Genomic DNA, 7,527 nt, shown 5'->3' with positions numbered 1-7,527 from the left:
ATGTAATAAAGTACAATTAGAAAATAAGTTAGCAGTTGTCAAATTGATTATCGTTTCCTCTTTAATTTGAAAGTGTTTTGTACGATTTGTATAGGACAAGTATAAAATAGGATAAGGATAAAAATTTTTTAATAAGTATTGAATTTTTTTTGTAATTTAATTTACACTTAAAATTATATTATTTCTTTTAATATGTCTCCTGAAAAATATACAAATTTCGACGAGTTTTTATCATTTATTTTCTGGTGTAAAAGTTTTATTTTATTTTTTTATAGCTTAGAATTTATATCGCGGCAATGCTCGGCAGCTGTGCATATTTACGATTGTTATTAGATCGCAAGGTGACTTTAGACTGAGTGCGAACAATGAACATCGTCGACGAATGTGCATTAAAATGCATATTATCTTTTTTTTTCTCTTTGCTAATTTTGCATCTTATAATTTTTAATAAAATGCGCAGTTTGTATCGTCTCACGTATTTAATTAGTTGGTAACAGTTCGAGAAAATTTTTCAACATTTTTCAGAAAAACCACAAACATAACATTGTTATTGTAATTAACTATTGTTATAGCGTCATACGTTATTAAATTAATTAACCACAATTTTATTAAAAATGCAACGTTTGTTGTTAGTGCATTTCTGAATTAGTTTTAACTATTTATCCCTGAAAACATAATATACAGTATTTGTAATGTGTATGGGCTACTGAAAAGTGAAATCTCCCCAATACACACTTTGTAAATGCATGAAGAATATTCCTGCAGCACTTCAAATTCACAACTAACGCATACAAATATACTTATTCAAATATACGAATTCCTGTTATCATTTTCGTTAGTATTCGAACTACAACGGTCATTTTGGATTCCATACCATATTTATTATATATTAGGTATACTGTTTTAGATCCAGACATTTAAATTAATAAATATGACTCAATATCCTTTAGGTTGGTATATCTCATTAAAATCACTGCTCGTTGATTGATGAACAAGAAATGTTGGAGTTTGGCTCTCTTGAATATTTTTAGTGTTGTATATATAATATTCACCAAGCAAACCAATTGAATTCTACATGTACAAAACATAAAAGTGGCACTACAAGTGTTGAAGTATAGGCAAATGATAAAAGATATAGAATGTGTGTTGTTATTATATATAGCTACAATCTTAGTTTCCGGATGTCTACTCAACTTTAAAGGAAGAACATTTTATGTTAATCATAATACATGAAGGACAATATGAAATTTTAAAAGGATATAACCATGAATATAACATATACGTGTATATTCTACACTTAATGCATATCGAGTTGAATTACATTCCTTGTTTTTATGGAATAAATTGAGAGAGGAGTTTTCATGCTGCTTTTTCAATGAAGGTATTTTTTAGTGCCGTGCAAGATATATTATCGAGTAATTTGAAAGGCAAATAGATGTAGAACTAAACCATTGTGAATAAACATGTCATCACTGACAACATTACAAAATATTACCAGGTGTTGGTAATGTTATTCTAATTATTCGATATATTACTGTAAATGGATGTATACAGTATAATGTAAAACGCACTATATCGCTCGTACTTGAGTTTCACATAAAGCACTGCTGCAAACTAGACTGTTCAGTATAACATACATCAGTTCCATCAGAAACTCAGCGGTAATGTTTATTTCTGGATGAGTAAAATCAAAGATGTTTGGGAAGGTAACAATTCATTTTAACTTCTCATATTAGTTTGAGCTAAAAGTTTTTAATACCGATTTTCTTAGCTTAAATTTAATAATTGTATACACATTTTCATGACTATTCAACTCAATGGACTAAAATTTAACTATATTTGAAGTGCTATTTTAGATTTATTGAAAAACATTGGTAAGCTTGTTCAAAATATTGTCAAAAAGTGGTAGTCGAAAGGAGAAATGTCTGGTGAATCCTGTGGGTGAGGTCGGGTTATTCATATGAGTATATCGACATATATTTACAAGAATTTTGAAAAATGTGATGTTTACATGATTAGACATCATCTGACTGCATATTTACTTTTTATTTTTTATTCAATATTTGATTCAATAATTGACTAATTATAATTTAAATTGCTAATCTATCGTTATTCTATGATTATTTCATGTGGTTGAATTTCAAATCCACATTTTTCGCACACTTTCGGTCTTTAACTCGATTTATTTGCTTAAGATAGCTAAGATGTTTTAAGTTTTTGAAACAATCCTGAAAATTTCAAAAAATAATATTCCCTGCATACTCTCTGGGGATTTCTTCAAATTAAAAAAGCCCAGTAAAAGTTCCTCACAAATGATACATACTCGGTTCAAACTCGCACAAAAACACATATAACCGTTAGTACTTTACGGTTATGTTGTTAGACATAATTGTAATGTGTTTAAGGTTATGTTGTAGAAAACAAGGTAATATGTCCAATATTACGATATGGAACTGTCACTCAGGAAATTTTACTTAACTGGTGGATTCTACCTTTGTTTAATGGAGACAATTTAATTGTGCATTCTATGAAACGAAAATTTAATTTTGTTGGCTTAAATTTTTTCCAATATATTTCACTTTGTATATGGTAAATTATACAGTGAGAATGAGGAATTTACACTATAGTTTCACTAACACCACATTTTTTAGAAACACGTTTATGTTGTTATCTATATATTATCTAAATTCTACATCCTATCTTATCCTATTAGTGGTATCTATGTATAAGTTATTCTATTGCAATATTAATGTGTTAAGTTAATTTTAGTTACTTGTAGTTAATACCTATTCTATTTTTACACTGGTTTAATGTATGTATTTTTGCTGTTAATTGTTCTTCGAAATCGGATTGTATATAATGTAATGCTTTATGATGTCAATAGTTCGAACGTATATGTAGAAAGGCAAGGTATCTTAAACTATAGCTAATTAAGATAAGTCAAGGTTAGTTATTTTAGTCCTTGATTTTTTATGAGGTTTCATGTTTTCTACTTATATTTTTATCTTGTTAAACGGCGACATGTGATATTTTAGTTTATAACTCATAACCGGTTAAAAAATAATTATGAGATAATTATATACAGTAATGGTCATAAATAGAGAAACTCTTAAATAATCTCCCTCTATTCTATATAAATAAAAATGAGTGACTAAATGTGCTGTTAAGCATAAAACTCGAGAACGGCAGGACTGATTCGGCTATTTATTTTTCGAAATGTTAGTAATATATTTCATAACATTTTTATTTGTATTTTAAGTAATAAAAGCACATAGAAAGCGAAGAAGTGATCAAAATACATGTAAGTACATAATAATAATCGGAATAGTAGTCTTAATATAAGCAACTTTATTGGTGCCAAAACAACCGAAGTCTCTTGAAAAGTAATTTATTTCTATGTCTACCTTAAACAAGCATAAAAAATTGTCAAGTCGTCTTAATATTAGTTGTCATATTTATGGATGAAAAGGTAGAATAGGACAAAAAGAAGAATGGCGGTGAGACGGTATAAAACATTCGTTACATGTGTTTATAATGGAATTGTGAGGATGTTCTGCTAGCTACAAAATAAAAAACAATCGTCAGCCGAAATAGCTCAGTTGGGAGAGCGTTAGACTGAAGATCTAAAGGTCCCTGGTTCGATCCCGGGTTTCGGCATAATTTTTTTTGTTTATATTTTTATATGATTTATATGGTTGAACATTGATGTGTGAAATATTATAATATTTTCCTTGTTTCCTTTTGCCCAGAATCCTTTGCTTATATCTAGATAGGATATCACTATACTCCTTAGGAATAATCCGACTTACTCCATAATATTTTAAATATTTACAACCAGTCCTATTTTATAGCCTAGGAGGCCTCCCTAAATCGCCTTTTTAAACCCCAAAGTTTAAAAGTTGATTTTATATATTTATAATTGAATCTTACTCTGTTTGGATGACGTTTTGGTCATAATTTATACTTGTTTTTATCGGATTGTAATAGTTATGTTCTTTACGTGTTTTTATATATGAATATTTTGGCGCTGTTTGAAGAGTTTAAATTTTTTGCATTCGAATACCTATTTAAATAGACGTGTTTGAATCAAGTCTCCTTCTGGACAATGCCTTAATATAGGAAGCTTCCACCAACCACCAAGGAAGTATTGATCAGATATTAAAAGCTTTCATTATGAGTTGATTTAACATATGTCGAATGGTTTTGTTGAAGAATAGCTCCATCGGCTTTGTTTTTTCATAGTACTGTCAGTTATCTCAATTGAAAAGTTGGTGAAAATGCAAAGCATTAATGTAAACAACTGTTAAACAACCTAACGTATGTGTTAAATGAAATGGTTTCGACATTTCTCTATATAAAATAACAGTATTTCTTTTAGAATTGATTTTTTATTGCTTTTGATGATATTATCGTCATTTAGCGATTATACTGTGGCGACCACCACGACCCTTTAGGCCACCACGAATTCACCACCAGCAAGTACGAAGGTTGGCAACGCCGGTGGATTTGTACCATGCAGTTTCAGGCGATAAAAGACCATCACGACGACGTCTCGCTCTCTTTTCTTTTCTCCATCCCCTTGTAATAGTACCACTTCCACAGCGCTACCGTACTTCCTCTACCTAACCTAATATCCTGTCAATTCTCCCGTCGACCACATGTATAATTTAATATTAAAATAAACAGTATTGCTTCAACCAGTGTTTTTCAGTTCTCGTGCAAATTCCTTCCAAAAATTGTAGTGAGTGATCTGACAAATAATCGCAGCGGCAGCCACACATTTCGCCCGACTGACCGACTCGACGAACATTCCTACAATACAATTGTTCCTTTGCACTTAGACTAGGACATACAAAGAACGTGGACAAAGCGCGTATAGATAAATGAACGTCTACAGCGAATTTTGAACGTCCAGGGCGACAGACACACGGGTGAAGAGTTAAAGGATACAAAAACAAACGACAACTCTTGAGAGTTAAGGGAAATGCTTATATAAGTTACATTTCATGATAATAATCGATCTCTCACAAAAATCGTATCAGCCTATCACTATTGTCACCGACTAGAATGTTTCTATAATTATTTAGTCCAAACCTCATTCTGATAGAGGAAAGGCGATGGCAGTCGCTCAAAAGGTGGAAGACAGAGATTGGAGATGGGTCACAGAATTCACAGCTCGATACGACATATTACTTAATAAATATCTCCGGATTTGGCGCGGCCGTTTACTGTTTGATTTAATGTTGAAACGATATATAAGGAGGGAAATAACCATAAAATTTTTTTGAAATAACATTTTATTTAAAAAATTATTGAATAAAATGAAATAATAAAAATAGTTTCTATATGCCTTTCTATTTTTATAAAAAACATATTTAAGTTAATTCATATATTTGAACAATTAACATGAATTGAAATATTACCATAAAAAAGACCAAAATGGTTTAGATCAAACCCAGCCATTATACTTAAAACCAAACGAAAAAACTTAAAAAAATGTATGAAAGTAGTGAAATTCTGATAAAAATCTCCAAATATGATTAACAATGAAAAGAAATCTCAGTCAATACATTGTATTTTTATAAAATAATAATTTGTTTATCTATACTCTTACATAATAATGCATTGTATTTTCCTTATCATTAAATCATTAGAGTGTCGTTGATAGTTCTATATTTTGTTTATTTGATTCAGGTCTATTTTTGTTAGCAAATTTAATTATTTCATAGTACCACTGTACAATGTTATTACATCTTAGCAAAATGCTGTCTAATATCTTCTTCTCTGATTCTTTGAGTTTCACATTCTTCGACATTCACTCTCGACAAATTCTGACTACACCTTACCTATAAAATACAATTTAAATCATTACTAAAATATATTATGTTTAAAATAAATGTCTAATTATTACCAGTTATTACATTATTTGCTACTATTAATGACTTGACTACTTCCAACACAACAAGAATCATTTTCTTCTCTGTTATCATTAAATTTTGGTATATGTTGATACCTATTCGACGTCGTTGAAAATGATGTGTTATAAATTAGGCTTCTAACATTCTCAATGAAAATTGACGCTGTTTGGATTTTATAGCTTTTAAAAATTTAACCTTACATTCTACATGTACCATTGTTCTTCCATATTTTAAAACCAATGTATGTTAAACCATCAAGAATAACATACCAATTTAATTATTGTTACTATAGGATTATTAATGGAACACAAAATATAAATATTTTATTAAATATTACAATACCTAAATATTAAAGATTTTTTTGTTGAAAAGAAATGTATCCTCAGCTCGATGCAGAGCTTGAGGACATGAAGTGTCTGTGAGAGAAATAACAGTGTCCCGGTCTTAGACGATGGAGTTTCACTACATAGGAATGGGTAGGGATAACAGGATTCAGTATGAAGAAGTCACTTTTATTTCAAAAAGATGAGTTAAATCTTCTGAGTCCTAGCATCTTTATAGTGCCTTTATAATTACCAAGTTATTTGAAAAAATCTGCTCCGATGCTCGTAAAACGCTTTTAGACATTTGTATTAAACCAACATTGTTCTATACAGATGGGAAAAGGTGTAGAAAATGATAAGAAAATATTTTAATTCCTAATCATCGAAAAAACTCAAATTTCAAAGTCCGGAAATCGTTCAGTGCACTAACCGTTCAATTTGCTCTTTAAAAGCTAACCATATCATATGAGAAGCCGTAGAAATATTGCAGGCAACTGCTTCTATCGTGTAGTGGTTAGAGCTTTTTGCTCACACGCGGAGGTCGAGGGTTCGATTCCTGGCGGGGGCAACGACTTTTTGATGTTGTTCTAATTTGGTTAGAATATTTGTCAAATTACCTAATTTGGTTAAAACATTTGTAATTATTAATTATTAGGTTAGGTAGCGGACACCGGGGTCTAAAGCATTCCTTATTTTCAATCATTGTTTCTTTATTCCTATTTTTCCTCATACTGGCGACACCTTTATATCGCCTACCCATTGCAATACTTAATAAAATAACTGCGTAATCTATCTGTATCATCTAACACTAAATAGAGAAAAATAAAATATTTTTAACAAAAAGGAACTCACTAAAAATTAAAAAAGTATTGAAACTTAGATGTTTAACACAAAAACTAAAATAAAATATAATATGTAATTAATAATCGTTGTAATAACTAAATAAAAATAAACCAAAGCCTTGTTTAACCTATCTACTACACGTATTTTATATTCTACTATTTAAACACAATCTAGCTTAATACCTACCTAAATCTATTTATATATTACCAATATTATTTTAACTACTACTGACTGATCACTTTGCAGTCAGCAGTGCTGAGCCCAAACAATAGAAAAATAATAATATAATTTTATTTCATATACAAAAACTTAAATTACGAACAAAATAAAAACAAAGTTTTTTTTGTTAAAAATCTAAGTTTGATTAATTTTTAATTTTTAAAAATATTTTATTAATTTCAATAATTTTTTACGTTTACACATTTCTAATAATTTAAAACTAT

The 7,527-nt window shown here is 29.6% G+C and overlaps 1 non-coding gene across 1 annotated transcript; it reads left to right on the top strand.

Annotated features, from left to right (window-relative positions):
- The first annotated feature begins 3,584 nt into the window (after positions 1–3,584).
- Positions 3,585–3,657, top strand: TRNAF-GAA (transfer RNA phenylalanine (anticodon GAA)). Its single transcript has one exon. It is a non-coding gene; the product is annotated as a tRNA-Phe (tRNA).
- The last annotated feature ends 3,870 nt before the right edge of the window (positions 3,658–7,527 follow it).

The sequence above is a fragment of the Rhynchophorus ferrugineus genome, unplaced genomic scaffold (assembly GCF_030347505.1).
Source record: "Rhynchophorus ferrugineus isolate W39M unplaced genomic scaffold, kcgeb_rfMv2 rfM1, whole genome shotgun sequence".
NCBI lineage: Eukaryota > Metazoa > Arthropoda > Insecta > Coleoptera > Curculionidae > Rhynchophorus > Rhynchophorus ferrugineus.
Note: the sequence above shows the minus strand (reverse complement) of the source record. Positions and strands in the feature narration are given on the sequence as shown.